The sequence below is a fragment of the Oncorhynchus gorbuscha genome, linkage group LG04 (assembly GCF_021184085.1).
Source record: "Oncorhynchus gorbuscha isolate QuinsamMale2020 ecotype Even-year linkage group LG04, OgorEven_v1.0, whole genome shotgun sequence".
Lineage (NCBI taxonomy): Eukaryota > Metazoa > Chordata > Actinopteri > Salmoniformes > Salmonidae > Oncorhynchus > Oncorhynchus gorbuscha.
The window spans coordinates 24,773,887-24,794,682 of record NC_060176.1 but is presented as its reverse complement, the minus strand read 5'-3'; positions in this window follow the sequence as shown (position 1 = coordinate 24,794,682).

The following is a 20,796-nucleotide window of genomic DNA, read 5'->3' as shown; positions in this document are numbered from 1 at the left end:
GGAGCCAGGTAGAGGGACTTCATCCGTGGTGACAAGGTGCCGCTGTATGTGAAAATGTCAGCCTTCACAGCCGTGCCTGACGTCTGGCGCCGTATTTAAGGCTCTCATTAGTCGCAAAGAAAATACGCGTGAAATTGAAGTGTAAGAAAAGTATTTTCTCTCCCCTCTCACATCCAGGGAGCGCAGAGTAGGCTGGGCTTATTAAGGTTCAAAACAGGCGTGGAGGAGACAATGTGTAGCCAGAAGCTGCACACACACACACACACACACACACACTCGCACTTATTCACTATGTATTCCCTACAATCCCTCAGACGACAGGCTTCATCTCTACAGATAGATGTGTGGATGTACTCCGTTTAAAATGAATATGGAAACAACAAATGGTCACGTGTGCAGGATTTTGGATAAACTTACTTTTTATTTTTGCATGGTGTGAGTGCTATGCCAAATATGAAAAGGAAATATCCATGTGAAATTAAAGGAATGCACTGGCTCAAATACGCCTTGGAGACTAGCATATTACTTCTGTTTTGGATATGTACCTTTGTGCTTGCACATTACTGCGCCATTGTACCCAACACAATGCAAACGTCGACATCCTCCTGGGAGGAGCGTACAGCACAGCACAGCCGCTGTGCAACTTTAAGCTGCTCAGACTCCTTAATGTAGCGAGGTCTACCGCAGATTCAGATAGCTTTATCAGGTGCAATGTAATACGCACTCAGTGGATCCACACTGCACAATGGATCCACACTGCACAATGGATCCACACTGCATAACACAGACAAAGCCCTTACAACAGGCAAATGCGCACGTCTACAAATACGATGTGATTCTCCTTCCCAGCTAGCAATTCACTGTTCTTCTGAGGATGCTTTTAGGGCTTTCGAGATTCTGAATACTGCTGCCCTCCTTTCACTTGTTCAACTGAGTGTTCCTGAAACTGCACTACAAAAGCATTCCATGTAGTGAAGCCCCATTTTCAGAAGTCATTCCTTAGACGTTGACGAGGGGAAATGATTCTGAGTAAGACGTGTGTCACATCCTGCTGTTAGGCTATAGGGATTTCAAATGATAAGCAAATGCAAACACATGTGTTCAGGTCGCACACAAAAGTACACTTACACGTGCCGTGAAATATGTTGCCCAGCAGGCTCGTGGAATTGCACGCTCACACACGCACACGCACAATAGGCCAGGATTTATTCTCACCACTGTTGACCCCATGTTGTACAATGTCTGGAGAGGCCCTTGAGCTCGAAGGGACTTCTTTAACTTCTGTTATTTACATGCCTAATAATTCACTTCTCCAACAACACCTTCACCTTGGAAGCAGTCCCATTAGACATGCTAATTTAAGGGGGGACCTGTAAATTCTCGAACGCAAAAAATATATATATATATATATATATACTAATGTGAAAAATACTGGCATGCGTCTAAATCACGGGCGTGTCCCGCTGACCTGACCGTTACCCCAGCCTGCAGAGAGGGGGTGGGGAAGACAGTGGAAAGGAGGAAGAGTGGGGCGGGGGCTTGTAATGCACCACCGTAGATCTTCCGGCCGTCACGTTACCAAAGTATCTTAAAATAACGCGTGTGATGAATGTGCAATTTCCTTAATTTACGGGGCTGTGGTGTGCTCAGGGCTACACGCGGGATGGAAATCTTAAATGGGGCTTGAACAGCACTCCTCACAACAAGAAATCAATATGCCATGCAGCTTAGGGAACTATCTGCTCTGGCCAAGGAGTGTGGGGGTAATTTCCTCTAAACGCCACATACACTGTTCACACCACCACAAAAAAAGAATCTCACACACACACACACACACACACACACACACACACACACACACACACACACACACACACACACACACACACACACACACACACACACACACACACACACACACACACACACACACACACACACACACACACACGCAGAAACACACATGCTCTGTGTGTGTGGATTCAATAGAATAACGACACCTGTGTTCTTTATTGCAGAACAGGGGACAAACATAAGCTCTATGTAACAACAAAGACCACAAAGATTTGCAGCCATATTACACCACAGACCATCACCCTAGATAAGACAGAAATGGCCCTCAGGACTGAATAGGCCTACATGCCACATATAGACCTACATGGAATGGCATGCATTTAGGCCTACAGTTACAAGCACCCGCAGTGAATACACGCACATACAAGCAAACACTCAGACAAAGTGGCAAATTATAGCATTGTTTGGCATACTGTCTTCACATAAACAGGAATCGTTTCATGGCTGAAAATGTTCCGTATTTGCGGAGGCTATCTATTCATCCGTTTTGAATTTGCCTTGGTAACAACATCATTCCAGTGTGTCTTTGAAACATGATGAAATGGTGGCCCCCAGGGACACACTGAAATGATGCATTTCTACTGCTGTCATATCATAGCCACGGTACTGTCCTCATGACACTGGTCATGCTCTTTACTTACTCATCTGCCTGGTGGAAGTGGAAGGGTTTATGATGGCCACTGGAACTGGAAGGAACAGCGCCACTGGAACAGGAAGGAACAGCTCTGGTTGAGTTGTTGCATGGTGCAGAGAACTGCTCCCTTATGGAGTTGGATGGAAATGCAGTAAGTTCGCTTGCCAGGCTTATTTCCGTAATGTACCTATTGCATTCATTTGACTCAGTTAGCAAGCTAGTACTGTACTGTACTGCTAGCTAAGTACTGTAAGTGTCGAGGGGTGGCTAGCTTTTCCACGTACATGTATGTTAGCTACCTAGTGCTGCTAACCTGGGTAAATGCAAGACCGTACTCATTAGGTGTGCTTGCTGAAGGCAAATCACAGCTTTAGATTTCTTATAGTCTTATTGTTATTATTTTCTTCCACCCGTTCTGACCAGTAACCGATTGAAGCTATCCAGATGAAACAATCTTCCAAATGTGTAGACTCTCGCACCTTAGATTGTTTTTTAAATTTGTTTTATTTCACCTTTATTTAACCAGGTAGGCAAGTTGAGAACAAGTTCTCATTTACAATTGCGACCTGGCCAAGATAAGTATAGTATATATACTGTATAAGTACAGTATAAACAAGTCTATATACGATGTGAGCAAATGAGGTGAGATAAGGGGGGTAAAGACAAAAAAAAGGCCATGGTGGCAAAGTAAATACAATATAGCAAGTAAAACACTGGAATGGTAGATTTGCAATGGAAGAATGTGCAAAGTAGAAATAAAAATAATGGGGTGCAAAGGAGCAAAATAAATAAATACATTAAATACAGTAGGGAAAGAGGTAGTTGTTTGGGATAAATTATAGGTGGGCTATGTACAGCTGCGCTGACAGTTGGTGCTTAAAGCTAGTGAGGGAGATAAGTGTTTCCAGTTTCAGAGATTTTTGCTTGATAGCTTTTACACTTTTTTAACTACGACACATTATTGTATCGTCTCCAATGCATTTCAAGTACAATGAAAACACCATTACACTTGAACTCTTATCAATTCCAAACCAACGTCGAGATGTTCAGACTGACCGTACTTAGGTTGCTTGTCGAAAGCTTTTTGATACCATAGATCAATTTCAAACAAATCATAAACCATAGCAATACAGAGGTAGCTACAGCATTCAAAATGGCCCTGTTCCTTGGCCAATTAGGCTATAAGACCAACTTTAAAAAGTGCAGACGATCCTAATCAAATTCTTAAAAACTTTGATCAACCATAACTATGTGAATGTGCAGAAATTGTCATAAAATAACCCACCAACAGTTTTGAACCATTCATGTTAGAGACACCAAACCAACTTTCACATGTTCAGGCTATCCTAACTTATATTCTTTTAAATGTTTATCAACTATAACTGTATAAATTAGCATCAATTAGTTCAATTAATGACACTAGTTCAAGCTAGAACAGGAACCACATTTTCTTCAGGAAATGTACTTTTGTAGTTGTTTACTACATTCGTGACACTTTTGTACTATAACCATGATAAACACCAGAAAAAGAAAACCCAAACCATGCCGTTTACCAGTGAGCTGGGAAGACACCCGAAGGTAAGTTTGCATTATTTCTGATAATACAGATATGAATGAAATGGTAACATAATCCTAACCAGTGGAGTATATTGTGTTGGCACTGCCATAGCACACAATGGTAAAGGGGATGAGCAATTACGATATCTAAAGTGAGAATACGCTATGAATGTGACGTGGTCAAAGTATGTCCTACTTCCGGGTCATGTCCCATAACCTCTTGACTAGACTTCCAGATTCTATCAGCAAATTCACGAAAACAAGCTTGTTTAAGATATATACTTTATATGTACAATCATACTTGTAATCGTGTATTGACTTGGTCATACCCGATGCCTTTTCTCAAAATGTTAGACGATCAACAAGTAAGACACATTGCTGAAAGTTAGAGAAGTCTAATTTCGACTACATCTCCTAACCTACTACTTTGATAGCATGCCAGAGCGTGCCTGCTCAAGCTGAGGACTTACAGGACGGTAAGAGCCCATCAGTTACAGGCCGTTTGATACGTTTTATATTAGATTACGCTGATTGTTTTTTGCTGAACATTACCTGCCATTACTTTTTTTAATACAAAAAAAAGTTTAGTTTGTAGTTTTCAAAAATGTGTAGTTTATGTGTGTAGTTCTAGACTTTGACGATGCAAAGAAATATATATAAATCTCCCCTTTTTCTCCCCAATTTCGTGGTGTCCAATTATTAGTAGTTACTATCTTGTCTCATCGCTACAACTCCCGTATGGGCTCGGGAGAGACGAAGGTCGAGAGCCATGCGTCCTCCGAAACACAACCCAAAAAAGCTGCATTGCCTTTTAACACAGTGCGCATCCAACCCGGAGGCCAGCCGCACCAATGTGTCGGAGGAAACACCGTGCACCTAGCACTGCCAAGCCCTCCCTAACCCGGACGACGCTAGGCCAATTGTGCGTCGCCCCATGGACCTCCCGGTCGCGGAGAGGCTGGGCTCAAACCCAGAGTCTCCGGTGGCACAGCTAGCATTGTGATGCAGTACCTTAGACCACGACGATGCAAATTTGAGGCTCATTTTTAGCCTACAAAACAAGGAATACGGAAGTAAAATTGACACGTCACTAGCACGTCATGTAGAATAGAATAGAATAGAACTTTATTGTCCATAATGTAGCCAACAGCAGAAATGTGTCTCCTGCTCCGTTCTCAAGACAGCACACATCACGGTATACAGTTGAGAAGAGCGTAGGGTCAAGCTACAGGGCAGCACCACTGGATGAAAAGCAAGTTGTGGGGTTAGGGGCCTTACTCAAAGGCCCAACTGTAGGGGAATGTCTTTAGAATGTGAACATAGTAGCCCTCGAGTTGCTAGACCAATTCCCCCTTATTTTTCTAGCACCTGGCCAGGGAATTGAAACAGGCCATCTTTCGGTAAAACGTCCAGCTCCTCAGCCGCCGCCCCGAGTAGGCTATTATAAATTGCTATAAGTGTATTAAGGAATTATATGTGTATGCCTCACAGAAAGTGCCAACAAAAACAACACAAACTAATGTAGGCGTAGTTCTGCAACACAGTTCCTCGTCCGTTATCCACTGTGATAGACCTCGGGGTGGAGGTTATAACCCTCTCAAGCAAGACTATCCCTTTCACATTGTCACTGAAGGGTCAAGCAGTGTTCTCCCACAGTCCTGCTGTCTAGTTACACAAACATGGGCCTGGCTCTGCTGACCTGTCACTCACCCCTGTGAACCTCTTCACAGGGGTCAGCTAATGGCTGCAGGCTGCCACCCTGCCAATGGTAGGGAACAGAAGAGCTCTAACTGAACTGAACTGATGTCTGTTATCTGTTCCCTGGTCAGCCTTTAGATCTTTCCATGTTCTAGGAAATGCATCACCAGTCAACAGAGTTAACAGAATCGCCTCTTTGAACCTTCAAACGCTTTCTTTTCCCCCCCTGAAGTGCTGTAAGACAATATTGGTGGCTGAGTTCATACTTTATCCCTTACTAAATAGAATATGTTCAGATCCAGAAAGATGATATCTGGCCCTAGCCTATAGATACAATATTGAAAGTGTGCTTGGCTTGTTGCTCTAGCTTTCATCAGATAAGATGTGCTGTTGTCTGGTACACTGCTTACTTCCGTGTTGCATCTTCATGTATTTCCTTCTTATACAACAAACCTGCAAACGCCCTGCAGCTACAGCCTGTTAGGGCTTCACGGCAACTATAACCATGACTACATGATGGTTGTTGTCGCTGTTGGTTCTGCTGTTGCTGTTGTTGTTGATCATAGTTTACTATAGGCCTACTCTTTCTACTGCAGCTATTGCTGTTTGGGATTTCAGGAGTAATACATAGCTGGCCAGCATGGTTTGTGGCAACGTTTTAAGTGAGACGCTATTAAGAAAGAGGACAAATCAGTTTATCAGCGAAACGGATCTGTAAGTGGCTATTGTTCCTATCCGTCCCAGTGATCACAAAGGGTGGGCTCAGTTCTCCCAAGCTTTTTTTCTCCCATTGACGAATGTGAGGAAGCTGTCCCCCGCCCAGCCTCCGATGTGGAAATATCTTCCCAGGTCAGAGGTCAGACAGCCGAAGTTAGGTGATGAGGGAAAGTGCTTAGCACAATTTAAAATGATCCCCAGTCCCCATCCCACCCCCTGAAGCGATGTCCATCACTATCTCCTACTCTGGAGGATGTTGAGGGCTACACCAGTACACACAGGGTCAAGCATCATCCTGCCCTCCCTCCCACTAAGGTACTAATAGAAAAGAAACGGTATCATTGGTTCAAATCTATGACCCCACTCTATATGAAGAGTCATTTTTCTATTTTAATAGCCAGAGCAGATATATGCCCCGAGGGTGTCTCAATCTTCATTATGATTGTGCCAGTAACACAAAGAGAAATAGAGGATTGTTTTAACACATATTGTGGTGCATTGTGATCTTAATACTGTTGCCTCTGCAACAAAAATGACACTAGATGATCTATCGGATATTCATAAGAATTTGCTCCTAGGTGAACATATTCAGTTCCGTCAATATTTGAAATGAACCAAGAGACAGTGAGATAGTTGTATGTGCTATGATTACATGTGTTTGACAACATTGCAACACATTTCCTATTACTCCCACATAACAGAAACAAGAAATTGCACATAAATAAAAATAATAATAAAACATTTAATGCAATGTGTTGCTTTGAGTGATCATGAATGTAAATGCACTGTAATATATCAATGAGATTGCATTGGTATAGTAATATCAAATGGACTGAGATCAAATTTGAATTCTGTGATCTGCTTTGATGATGGGTAGGTTTTTTTATTTTTCATTTTACCTTTATTTTACTAGGCAAGTCAGTTAAGAAAAAATTCTTATTTTCAATGACGGCGTAGGAACAGTGGGTTAACTGCCTGTTCAAGGGCAGAACGACAGATTTTGTACCTTGTCAGCTCGGGGATTTGATCTTGCAACCTTTCGGTTACTAGTCCAATGCTCTAACCACTAGGCTACCCTGCCGCCCCATTTAGTGATATCATGTGTGTCCCATGAGATGGCTATGTAACTTTTGAGACTAAACATGGTGGGTGGGTGGGAGGATGGGAGGGGGGGGTTGATCCTGCCCCAATCTGAGATCCTCTCTATGGCTGAGCTCCTGGGATGACACCCGCTCACCAGTCCTCTTAAAGCTCGTTATCACGCTTAAATTATTTCCTCCCACAAGCACCTTAATTAACACACGTCCGGTCGCACAAATTGATTACAGCATCAGACCCAATGTCTGCAGTGCTGAAGCTATCTCGGAACAAAGGACGAGCAAAACTCGGAAAGGCTCACAGGCTTGGAATCATGTAGAAAACACATTACATATGCTAGACGTTGTATGATATAACAGGCTCTGTTTTTCCACAATCAAATGCTAATGGAGAATGGGATTTAATGTATGCATATAGACCGAACAAAGGACAGCAGTAATCAGCCCATCTTTCCCACAGAAGTCTTTACCAGTGCTGTGGTGCTGCCTGGGCTGGGTAATTTCAAGCTTGGCCTCAATCACTGGCATTAGACATAATTTCAGTCCTGAAGGGGTTAATTAAGGGCTGCGTGAAAAGCCTGAATTAATTGGCTCATGTCCGAATGAAGAAGAAGAAGAGAAAAAAAATACATCTTGCCGTTTTTATACATTAGAACAGCTGACAGAAGTTAATTGCCACGGACATAAATAGAATCTCAATAATGAAAAAAGGAAAAAAAAAGCACGATAGAAATTATACTGAACTTAGTGGAAGTAGAGGTGAAGAATGCACCTTCTAAACGGGGTCAGTTTGTAACCCACGGATAGGCTCCCTCTGTTTTAAAAAGACAGAGTGGACAAGGGAGGAGAGCTAGGAGTGGTAGGTGTGTGCAGAGGGAAGGAACCTCTCTGTATTGTGGGTATTTAAGTGAAGGTGCAGTGACGTCCGTCACGCCTCAGTGGCCATGAAACAGAGTCGGCAAAAAAGATGAAGGAGTGCTCTCCTCCTGAAAGGCTCATCAGGACTTGTCATCGCTCTAATGAATATCATTTAAATTGCTTTGTATATCGCAGTGAGTTTGGATGTCGATTTAATTTGCGCATGTGTTTGAGTTCTTCTGCTTGGCTAGGCGAACGGAGAGCGCTAGACTAATGAAAAGAGAGCTGGGGTGACAGCGTGATGAGACTCGACCTGATCAGATGGGTTTGAAAGGAATTTCTGACAGAGAATAAAACACACGCACACGTGCACACGCGCACACGCGCACGCACGCACACACACACACACAAGAACACACAACACACACACTGCATTTCAGGATGTAACTGCAGAGAGGTTTGTGCAATCAAGGCTCCTGGTGCATTGTGGGAGTTGGAGCGCTGCACCTGTTGTAATTTGCAAATATCCCCTGTTGTGGGATGCACTAATGATTGTCGGGGAGCATCCCAGAGCTAGGGATATGTCAAATAAAACCACAAGTCTTTCCTGTGGATGAACCATCCCTGTTTTTAAGCATGGCCTTATCAAAATGAAATTACAATATATGCTGATACTGTATTTTAACCTTCCCTTCAAATCGTCTTCTCCCTCCCCCATTCCTGTGTGCGTACTGTACTCGCACTTCTCACTGAAAGCCGTGAAATATTACAACCTTTCCCAAAGCAAAAGATATAAATCCATATTGAGGAATTGCAAAAACAGCACAAAACATTTCCAGCCTGGCGGTATCTAGTGAGGCACTTATGATTTAGCATTGCAGGTGTATCTGAAACTGGGAGTAGCAGACAAAGGCTGGACACCTTTTTCCTAAGCACTTATGTAATGTGTCTTTCATTACAATTACCCTGGGTATTTAAACAAGTCAAATCCAATTATGAATCACCAGTTAGCAATTAATCCAATCAATTAGACGTTCATGCTTGTCATTTCAGTATGTGTCACAGATGTGGAAAGTGTGCAGCGAATTCAGCACATTATCATGGTAATCATGGACATGGAAGAGAGGCAGGAACATGTTAATCAATAATCAGTAATTGGGGAAGCTCCTCTGAAAATATAGTTTACCAAGCTACCAATTACTTCGCACTGGAGGAAGTTGAGCTACACTAAAGCTACCCTTAAGAAAATGTTACAGTTTACTTTGAAAAAGTAGTTCCAGACTACAGAAAAATGGTTATATCTAAATCTGAAATGGCATCGAAATGTCATAGAATGAAAATTGCAAGAACAGATCACTCTGTAGTCAGATGTTAAAGCGCAACTGAAGGCAATATAAACTACTTCTCTGATAGAAAATGGCCCATGTGGCATCGATATGAGTAAGAAACATCTATTCTAGTGTCAAAACTGATTACAAAGTGTAAATAAGATTATTTTGGACATAAAGTCAGTCTCGTATAAAGAGTTTTGAAAGTAAGTTTGTCATGACTTACTTCAGGGTTAGGTTTTGATTTCAACAATGCTCACTAACACGGGATACACAGCTGCAGTGTTTGTGCTTTATCCAATCCTACCACAGAACACACAGACAGCGAGACAGACTTCCCAGCAGCACAGCAGATCGGACTTTATTTACACAAGACAACCCGTCTCAGCATGTTTTAACTTGAGAAATTTTGCACCTAACACCTTACCTAGATGTAAAATTGTGTAACCAAAACCTCCTCTGCAAAAACTTCCACATTTATTAAAGATTTCTTGAGTTGTGTTTTTTTTAGGGGGTGAAACTGCCTTTGCTCCTGTGGTGTCTCGTGGGGGACAAACATCAGTAACTGCCACACCCCAAAGACTGAAACCTAGTTTTTCTAAATGAGCAACAGAGAAACACATGCGGAATCAGAGCGCTCAGTCGCTCTCTAACAGAATGTGTAATTCATCCCATCAAACACAAAACACAAAAAGTGTTTCAAGTGAGAATTATGCGGGTCTGATGCCGAAAACTAAAGGAAAATCTTGCCTACTTCATCAAAAACAGTGAGTAGTTCCAGTAGCTAGCTACACCGCTACATGGCCAAAAAAAGTTATTAACTACTGAAAGCACTACCAAGATTTGATTTTAGTTCAACTACTACTACTGCAACATGTTGTTTAATTACAAGTTCACTACTCTCCAACACTGTCAATACTGATTAAACTGCTCTAGCACTAGCTTCAATGCACAAGACGCTGGATGTGACATTGCTGTTGTTGTCACAGTCAACACACCTCTTTTGGATCTTTTCTACAGTATCCTAGTAGAAAATAATATCACAGGCTGGAACCTAAACTAGTGCAAACCCTTTAGTCAAAAATGACACAAATTGTACACTGGAGTGAAAGCTGTCATATTAACTACCCTCCTTCAGTTGGTACAACAATCAGTCTGCCTTGGAAAATATCTACAGAGCACATGGAGAGGCAGCTAGCATCCCTGACCACGCAAGTTAAACAGAGATCCATAATAGGATATTAAACTTTAACTACCCCGTATTCATTCCAATCATCTGGGAAAGAAATGACCGAAACTTCAGGCTCGAAATTTCATTTGTGTCGCATCGGAAAGGTTGAATTTATGGGCCCTTTTGTTAAAAGGGTATATGCTGAGCTGAAAAGTTCTCCAGGCCTTTTGCCGAGTCTCCCTGTGACATATGTCTTCATTTGAGAAACCTCAGCTCATGCCAGGGTGGAACTTTTATTGGCAGGCCCTCATTTCCCCCCGAGTGCTATAACTGTTGCACAGGAAATAAAGAATAAATGCCGACATACTTCCTATTGCTAAGAGTGATTTCATTACTTAGACACTGGACTAATTTGGGGAATGTGGGAAAAGGGAGTTTACACATACAATAGGGCCATGCCACACTTTTATACTTGCGTGTCTTTGAAAACCTACACGTATGTTGCCTTACATATCAACTGTCCAACAAGGTTTTTGATGTAGGCATCATTGAATTTGTATGTTCTGTACTTGGCATCATAGATACTGTACGTAACTGCACTGCAGTGTACATTTACATTTACATTTAAGTCATTTAGCAGACGCTCTTATCCAGAGCGACTTACAAATTGGTGCATTCACCTTATGACATCCAGTGGAACAGTCACTTTACAATAGTGCATCTAAATCTTAAAGGGGGGGGTGAGAGGGATTACTTATCCTATCCTAGGTATTCCTTAAAGAGGTGGGGTTTCAGGTGTCTCCGGAAGGTGGTGATTGACTCCGCTGTCCTGGCGTCGTGAGGGAGTTTGTTCCACCATTGGGGGGCCAGAGCAGCGAACAGTTTTGACTGGGCTGAGCGGGAGCTGTACTTCCTCAGTGGTAGGGAGGCGAGCAGTTTATGCGTTTACTGATTTACAACTATTACTTCAGGCAATCTTGGAGAGAAATTGTCTTGAAAATGTCCCTAAACCTACCTCTAAAGGAAAGAGTCGCCCATTTTGAATGTTATATTGTTTCTGTGTATCTCTGAGCGATGTTCAATCGATTCCCGGGGGCATTTCATGACTTCATGTGTATCTGAGCTATTGCCGATCAAGCAGGCAGAAAAAAAGGAGGAATCAAGAGAAGGAGAAGAATTTAAATCTCAGTGGAAGAATCTGCAAGCAGCTGATCGGCTGATGAGATGAGAGGTTGTCATGACGAGGGTCGGTCAGGGAGATCTCTCCTCTTAACTAACCTACATCTTGACAGAGCAATCAAGTCCCCCGGAGCGTAATTAAATGATAAGTTCATATTTGAGGGACAATTGTGTGGTGTCGGCGAAGTTGTCACGGCGCTCGCTGGCGTGATGAATACCCTTATTAGCAGCCACAGTGCATACTGTCAGAGAGGGCCAACCAAAAGGGGAGGAACAACAAGATGACCCACCCCACCCTGCTCCCCCTTACAGTCAGCCCCCTGTGATCGCTTAAGATATCCTCACAAAGGGCAGTTAGAGGTAAACAGGACATGCACTCTACCATGTCACATGAAAGAACGTGCTCCTGTAAAATCAATGAAAGATGATGTACGCGTACATTGAACTGTTTGATAGGCAAACTGCTTTTCTATGCAAGGCTGGCAGCTGAGATGCACAAGCACAAGCGTCTAAGGCCCAGGTGAATGAAGCTCCAGTGCCAATTGTCAAACACCCAATTGGACAGACGTATGGGAATTGTTCGCAACATTTGGCCATAATGTTTTCCCTGTGCTTTTCTTCTAGTCAACTCATGCGAGAATCATCTTCGAAAAGGTGGGCAGATATAATGCACTAACAGCCATTGAAAGGTGAGTAAACAGTACACTCTAACCTCCATGGAAAAAAAGAGGAGAGTTTTCCTCCTTTCTGTAAAATCCCCTCCCTTCCTTTCAGCGGCAAGTCCCATTTGCGTTAAGTCCCATTTGCTTTAATCCTGCATGGTGTGGCAGTAGCACGGGCTCCGCAGGACTCCATTGTAACACTCTCTCATTGTGTCTGGAGCATAAGGCAGTCTCTGTTGTCTAGCCAGCTTCCCCCCTCTAAACACAGCTTGTTTTTTTCAATGGGTACTTCCTTCTTAAGAAAATAAACCTGCTGTCTTTGACTGTATCCCCAACTGTACTGTGAGACGGATGACAGGGGAGTGTGGGTGTATTGAACTGAGGGGGGGAGGAGGGGGGGGCATAGGTTAAAGGAGGCGGAGGTTGAGGTGGTACCATCAGCCAAGGAACACGAAGAGTGTGAGTGGAACCCAACCGACACATATGAGTCATTCTTAATAATTACAAATGCAAAGCATGTTTCATATTTAACAACATGAGCTGGTACGCCACTAACGTAGGGTTTGGAGGTTTGGTTAGAAAAGGAAAATGTGATACATAATTGAAAGATAATATTAAAATCTTCAAATTACTCTATGAAGTCCTGCTGCTGAACGACTGGCAATAAAGTATGTTCCACTTCAGGTTCAGTGTAAATAAATCAGACCAGAGGAGAATATAGTTCAATTGAACCTTTATAGAACTTCTACGTAAAGGTCACTTTTTTCCCCCTGGTAATTTAAAGATCAGAAGTCTCTACTCTGTCAGCCAAAAGCAGCATGAGGTCATACTTTTAATCACTTCTACACCATATGTACAAAAATCTTACCTTTGCTCAAACATCTGAGCTACATCCAAATCTATATACTGAATAGTGATACATTTCACAGTTTCCCCCTCAGTGCTTTGTGTTGCGGCCATGTTTCACAGAGTAATAAGTAATTAAACACTGCACATGCGGAGAAGGGGAACCTCTCCTGAAATCCCAGTGATTGGGTCTGTTGCTGAATGAATGGATGGATACTGTTTTCTCAGTATAGCCCGCATTCCACAGTGACAGCAGCGGGAGTCAAGGTCATTTGTTTGATTTAAAAAAAAAAATCCTCGTAAATCTGTCCGTAACTCATCCATTGGACCCATCCTGGCCACACTTGAAACATTCGGTTAGGGAGAGGCATGTATTTACTGCATGACGCAGAGAGAGAGAAGAAAAAGATTGAGGAAGAGACAGAGACAACAGAAAAGGATTGGCTTGTGTCATTGGAAGGCTGAAAGAGGGGAGGATATGTAGTAGACCTGTTTAGAATGAAAGAGAGAGAAAGTAAGTAAGTACACTGGGGGACAGACGGAGGGAAATAGAGGAAGGGAGGGGTGGTAGCTCATGTCCGTCAGGGTAATACTTTAAAAAAGCGCCTCCCTCGCGCCTTTTACCCCCTCAGAGAGCCCTGTCACATGCAGTTTGTCCTGATGTCTGACGGATTAGCTCAAGACACTCGTCTCAGGGCCCTCCTCTATATGTCGTTAATTTAATGCATGATGACGTGGCCAATTAAGGCGAGGCTGCACGCTCAAATAGCATGTCAAAACCTGTGTATCCATCTATTAGATCCTGTCTCCTTGCGCATTACAAGGCACCTTAAAGCACATATCCGTGCATAGGGGAAAGTGCTGACCTCATGGGGAATGGGCCTGAGATCTCACCACAGCCTTAAAATCCTTAACGAGACATACCTCAACACAACGCCCCTGCCTGTGTCTGAGAACTCTCCTCCAATATTACTATAAACATGCTTGCTGTAATACGCATAGTCAAAGAGAAGAGGTACAGTATTGCCATTGAGAGCATTGCCCCTCGAAGGATTCTCATCTATATCAGCATAAAAGTATGGATTTATTGACTTGCGTTTCCAAAGGTAACCTATTCCGAGTCTGGTCATATAGGAGCTACTGCATTTCACCTGTCCTTGTTATGCAGGAAACAGTCTTCTGGGTGCTGCCATGGTTACACCCCCTGGGCAGCCTGACATGTTGCCCACTCTCATGCCATCCAGACACTTTCACATTCATCTTGAGAGATGCCCCCGAGCCACTTTGACAAAACATTGTAGCAAGTCAAAGTTTGTCTGATGAGATGTTGTTGACCGAGATGGACGCATGCTGAAACACTACTCCACTATACGATAGAAAATGAGTGCAGTTAATTGTGCAGTCTATGTGTGCGTGTGCGTGTTTGTGTATGTGAGAGTAATTCCAAATCAATCTCTCTATCGCTCTTTCTCTCTCTATTTCTCTCTCGTGGGACTTCTCCTCTGACAGTCAGGCTGTTCAGTTTGTCTGCCTTAGCTCATTCTTTGACGCTGTCACATTCGATTCCACACAAAAAGTTCAGGCCCATCAACCACTTGCAAATTAGAAGCCCTTGTGCACACGGCAGTACATTTGTGCTGCCAGCGGCATCTTGTTCCTACCCACCACAAAGCTGTCGTCCTGCTCTGGCTTTCTAAACTGTAATCAGCTTATACCTCAAACATCAGATCTCATGATGTGCTGCATGTATGTATGGAAGAAAGTTGATTACAATCAAAAGCTCAAATAGATGTTTATAGCAATAAGGATATTATTATTCCTTATTGTCTGAACTACTGGTGTGCAAAACATGTACATTATGCTACGTTGAATCTCTCTGTTTGGATTGGAGATGTGAAGGTGGAGGGTAAAGGCTAATGATTGCTCCTAGTGCGCGGAGCTCCTCGATCTGTCGTTTCCTGTTTGGCTTAGATGGCCTGCAGCTAAAAACAGAAACTACACCATCTACTGAATACGTAAAGGATGTCATCATAGCTAAACTTGGGTCAAGCTTCTTCCCAGTTTGATCCGTGTTTTGGAGAAGCCAGAGGCAGCAGGGAGGGAGAGAAGGAGGCTAGCCCCTGGTGCTGAGTGACCTGGCCCAGTGAGGGTTCCTCCGTGACATGGTTATGTAAAAGGTCCAGTTGGGTGTACAGTAGCTAGCTGGGATCCATGGCTGACATGTCCAGCGAGAGAGAGAGACACAGCGACAGGGCATGATCTCCAGAGTGACAGAGCTAATCTCCCCTGTTACTGGGTCCGTTGTCGTGCTCTGGATGGCTCTCTGATCAGCTCACATTAAAGCTAAACACTTTGAATGATTTGGAAGAAAATCTAAATCAATTTGTGCAAGCCTCTATTCGGAGCAGTCCCCTCGGGCCCAGGCTTGTCACATCCCGTCGATGCAGATTTGACGTTTTGACATGCGACGTTAGATAAAATAAAATAAAATGAGATGAGCTATCCCCAACCCCTATGAGGGAAAGGTAGTCTGTACTGTCCTAACATGTCAGTGCTAAAGAGGAACAATCATGTGCTGTCAATCAAGCCATTTGCTCAACGTCAAACGCTCCCAGTAGCATCCTGTTCCTTTAGCTATATAAATTATGCTAGCTAACATACGCTTGTGTTATTCTCGACGCTACTAACAGGAGAGCAGCCACTCCTGCTTGCAGAGTGGGTGGATGGCACACAGTGACAGCAGGATGAGGCGGGTGTGTGACATGCTATTTGACTGACAGAGGGTTGTCACAGAGGTTGGGCACACTCATGTTTGATTGGCAAGGAAAGCTTTATTTGAAACTTTTTTTTTCTCCGTTTAACCCAATGCCCAAAGTGGCAACATGAATGCCTGCAGAGAGAGAGAGAGAGAGAGAGAGAGAGAGAGAGAGAGAGAGAGAGAGAGAGAGAGAGAGAGAGAGAGAGAGAGAGAGAGAGAGAGAGAGAGAGAGAGAGAGAGAGAGAGAGAGAGAGAGAGAGAGAGAGAGAGAGAGAGAGAGAGAGAGAGAGAGAGCAGAGAGAGAGAGAGAGAGAGAGAGAGAGAGAGAGAGAGAGAGAGAGACAGACAGACAGACAGACAGACAGACAGACAGACAGACAGACAGACAGACAGACAGACAGACAGACAGACAGACAGACAGACAGACAGACAGACAGACAGACAGACAGACAGACAGACAGACAGACAGACAGACAGACAGACAGACAGACAGACAGACAGACAGACAGACAGACAGACAGACAGACAGACAGACAGACAGACAGACAGACAGACAGAGAGTAAGGAATCAGGTCATGTCGAGGTGAGTGCCCTTATCACGCAGACACAGAAGATGTCGTCCATTTGCTATGATACACACACTGATTTCCTGGCTGGCGTAACAGAGGAGATGTGCTGCTTGTCATTTTGACAGTTTTGGGTGGGCTCAGTGCATTTCACTGTGAACTTTGCTGAACAACCGTCAGTCTTGCGTGGTCTTGAGGGGATTTCAAACTTAAACAAAACAGAGAGGGGAAGTCGAAGACAATTGTTTACATTTGCTGTATGGTCTATTCTATGTGTATTCATTACAATATTCCAATAGTTTCCCATTAATTAAGACATTGTCATGCTTCTTTTCTGACGGCTGATGTTGTTATGTGTACATTTAAATTACGTACAGGCATACCACTGGTTTTACATAATGCCAGTGTCTTGGATCACCTCCACATAACTTTTTATGGCTGCAGGGGCAGTATTGAGTAGCTTGGATGAAAAGGTGCTCATTGTAAATGGCCAGCTCCTCAGTCTCAGTTGCTAATATATGCATAGTATTATTATTATTGGATAGAAAACGCTCTGAAGTTTCTAAAACTGTTTGAATTATGTCTGTGAGTAGAACAGAACTCATATAGCAAGCAAAAACCTGAGGAATTCCACTTCCTGTTTTTTTTTGGGGGTGGCAGATTTTCAACCAAGCTCTCATTGAAATTACAGCGAGATATGGATGAGTTTTCACTTCCTACGCCTTCCACTAGATGACAACAGTCAATAGAACTATGTCTAATGACTCTAATGTGAAGGGGGGTCGAGTGACACAGGAAATAGTCACCAATGCCACGAGTTGACCATGCATTCACTATGCGCGTTCACAGGGGAAGGACCTGCGTTTCACCGGTCATCTGAAGTCATTCTAATTCTCCGGTTGGAACGTTATTCAAGATATATGTAAACAACATTCTAAAGATTGATTCAGTACATCGTTTGACATGTTTCTACTGACTCTTACGGAACTTTTGGACATTTCATCAAGTTATAGTGGACGCGCTAACCAAAGTAGCTAATTGGACATAAATAACAGACATTTTCGAACAAATCAAGCATTTATTGTGGACCTGGGATTCCTAGGACTGCATTCTGATGAAGTTCATCAAAAGTAAGGAAACATTTATCATGTATTTTCTGGTTTCTGTTTACTCCAACATGGCGGCTCATTTGGCTTCTGTTCTGAGCACGGTCTTAGATTATTGCATGTGTTGTTTTTTCCGTAAACTTTTTTTGAAATCTGACACAGTGGTTGCATTAAGGAGAGGTATATCTATAATTCCATGTGTATAACTTGTATTATCATCTACATTTATGATGAGTATTTCTGTTGAAACGGTGTGGCTATGCAAAATCACTTGATGTTTTTGGAACTATTGAATCTAATAAGCCAATGTACACTCAGATTCATTTATATAATTATGAACTTTATCAAACAAAACATGCATGTATTGTGTAACATGAAGTCCTATGAGTGTCATCTGATGAAGATAATTCAAGGTTAGTGATTAATTTGATTTTTATTTCTGCTTTTTGTGAATGCTATATTTCGCTGGAAAATGGCTGTGCTTATTGTGGTTTGGTGGAGACCAAACATAATCATTTGTAGTGCTTTCGCTGAAAAGCCTATTTGAAATCGGACACTTTGGTGGGATTAACAACAAGATTACCTTTAAAATTATATAAAACACATGTATGTTTTAGGAATTGTAATTATGAGATTTCTGTGGTTTGAATTTGGCGCCCTCTATTTTAACTGGTAGTTGTCATATCGATCCCGGTATTGGGATTGCAGCCATAACAAGTAAGGCAGTAGCACGTATTTCTCAATGCCAGATACACATGTAATGGTAATTTAGAGCACCCCAAAAAAACATTACCAAATTACAAACTTTTAAATAACTTATAATACAAGGTTGTTCTAAAAGTAACTAAAAGTAACTTCTGAGCAAATCACACAATGCTGTCCCTACCATCAATGTGGCTTCTAAAGCATCTCAAACAGCCAGCAGCACCAGCAGAGACCGAGCATGATCATGGGCTTCAGTCAGTATGGAAGTCAAGCGGGTAAGTGAAACTCAAAGAGCTAGCTAACGTGAGCTAGCTATAGGGCATTTAGCTCACTTCTTCCGTCTTCCGTCTTCCGTGATAATAACCAAAAGCAAACATGTCTGCCAACTGTTGGTAGTTAACTGCTGATGATATCATACTATAGATAATACAAGGTTTTGGGAAACAGTAGCACGTTTTCAAGGTGTTTGTGGGGGCTGTGCATTGCTGCGGAGAATGGGCCAGATGGCTTCGAGGAAGTTTTCTGTACAGCCTGCCAAGTGCGGGCTAAATTGTGAATAAGTGAGCTAGATCTTGTTTTTGTACTGCCACATGTTGATAACATGGCTACATTTTTCGCTGGAATGGGCCAGTATATATCATAAATATAGCTAGCTGGACGGCAAGCGAAAACCAGGACGAGAGGGAGAAGAGAATTCACTTTCTGTATGTTCAATGAAATACGTACTTACACATGTAATTGATAACATTTTATTTAATTTCTATAAATTTGTAATTGTGTTAATGTTGTGAATATTGTAGAAGAATCCTTACCACTGTTTTCCATACTAAAAGTGAAGTGCCACTGACAGGTTACCATGTACAGTAGACTACAGACAATATGTTCCTCCATCATGTACAGTAGACTACAGACAATATGTTCCTCCACCATGTACAGTAGACTACAGACAATATGTTCCTCCATCATGTACAGTAGACTACAGAAAATATGTTCCTCCACCATGTCCAGTATACTACAGACAGACAATATGTTCCTCCACCATGTATAGTAGACAACAGCCAATATGTTCCTCCACCATGTACAGTAGACTACAGACTATATGTTCCTCCACCGTGTACAGTAGACTACAGACAATATGTTCCTCCACCATGTACAGTTGACTACAGACAGACAATATGTTCCTCCACCATGTATAGTAGACAACAGCCAATATGTTCCTCCACCATGTACAGTAGACTACAGACAATATGTTCCTCCACCATGTACAGTAGACTACAGACAATATGTTCCTCCACCATGTACAGTAGACTACAGACAATATGTTCCTCCACCATGTACAGTAGACTACAGACTATATGTTCCTCCACCGTGTACAGTAGACTACAGACAATATGTTCCTCCACCATGTACAGTTGACTACAGACAGACAATATGGTCCTCCACCATGTACAGTAGACTACAGACAATATGTTCCTCCACCATGTACAGCAGACTACAGCCAATATGTTCCTCCACCATGTACAGTAGACTACAGCCAATATGTTCCTCCACCATGTACAGCAGACTACAGCCAATATGTTCCTCCACCATGTACAGTTGACTACAGACAGCCAATATGTTCCTCCACCATGTACAGTAGACTACAGACAATATGTTCCTCCACCATGTACAGTTGACTACGGACAGCCAATATGTTCCTCCACCATGTCCAGTAGACTACAGACAGACAATATGTTCCTCCACCATGTATAGTAGACAACAGCCAATATGTTCCTCCACCATGTACAGTAGACTACAGACAATATGTTCCTCCACCATGTACAGTTGACTACAGACAGACAATATGGTCCTCCACCATGTACAGTAGACTACAGACAATATGTTCCTACACCATGTACAGCAGACTACAGACAATATGTTCCTCCACCATGTACAGTAGACTACAGCCAATATGTTCCTCCACCATGTACAGCAGACTACAGACAATATGTTCCTCCACCATGTACAGTAGACTACAGACAATATGTTCCTCCACCATGTACAGTAGACTACAGACAATA